Source organism: Chlorella variabilis (assembly GCF_000147415.1).
Source record: "Chlorella variabilis unplaced genomic scaffold CHLNCscaffold_45, whole genome shotgun sequence".
Classification (NCBI taxonomy): domain Eukaryota; kingdom Viridiplantae; phylum Chlorophyta; class Trebouxiophyceae; order Chlorellales; family Chlorellaceae; genus Chlorella; species Chlorella variabilis.
The window spans coordinates 36,255-37,236 of record NW_005435044.1 but is presented as its reverse complement, the minus strand read 5'-3'; positions in this window follow the sequence as shown (position 1 = coordinate 37,236).

Here is a 982-nt window from a genome sequence, read left to right as displayed (position 1 = left end):
AAAGCGGCGTGCTGCCATCGTGGCAGTGCCGGCAGCGCGGCCGAGAAGCTGCAGCTCAGCTACCTACGCCACCTGCTGGGGGTCCGGCAGAGCACCCCCAATGCGGCCCTCCTTGCGGAGACTGGCGAGCGCCCGCTGTGGCAGCGCTGGCTGCGGCGGGCAGCCAAACTCTGGAACAAGACGCTGGAGGAGCGTCCCGGCAGCCTGTTGCAGCAAGCGTTGTTGTCCAGCGTGCAGCTGGCCGCGGCTAAGAAAGGCCTTCTTTGAAGGCGCTGGAGCTAGTGTCTAAACCCTCCGAGAGGGCACAGGTTCGATTCCTCTCATGTCGAAACTTTGTGAGGACAAACGCGGCATAGCTGACCGGCTCAGCGCCAATCCAAGCCAATTCCTTCGGGAACGCCTAATAGAATCGCCAAGGCTTCGGCACAGGCCTCCCCGGGACCCATTCACTACTAGTGGGGGGTACTGCACTTGGCGCGTCGGGCAGATCAAATAATGGTCTAAAGCTAGACGTTAAAACCGGGAAGTTAAGCTTGTGGAGGCTCTTCCCCACCTTTACCTTTACCTTTAGCTCGCAGATGGCACCCACCCCCTGGCACAGCAGTCCTGGGCTGCCCAGCTGGCGGCCGGTCTCGCAGCGGTCGGCATGCAGCTGGACCTGCAGCAGCCAGCACCTGTTGACCTCGGCGAGCTGGGGGAAGCTGCGCAGCGCCGCCAGCTGGCAGCTCCAGGAGGCGCTGGCGAAGGGCGGCGCCAGCCGGCTGGAGCACTATGTGCACAACGTGGTGGGCGCCCTCAACCTGGCGCCCGCCATGTTTGGGCAGCGCGAGACCTACCTGGATGCAGTACGGCGTCGGCAGGACCGCGAGGCGCTGGCGCAGCTGCGCACCGGGTCGCATTGGGGCGCGGAAGAGACCGGCCGCTGGACGCGGCGCCCCCGAGAGCAGCGAGTCTGCCCCCACTGCCACGACGGCATTGAAGA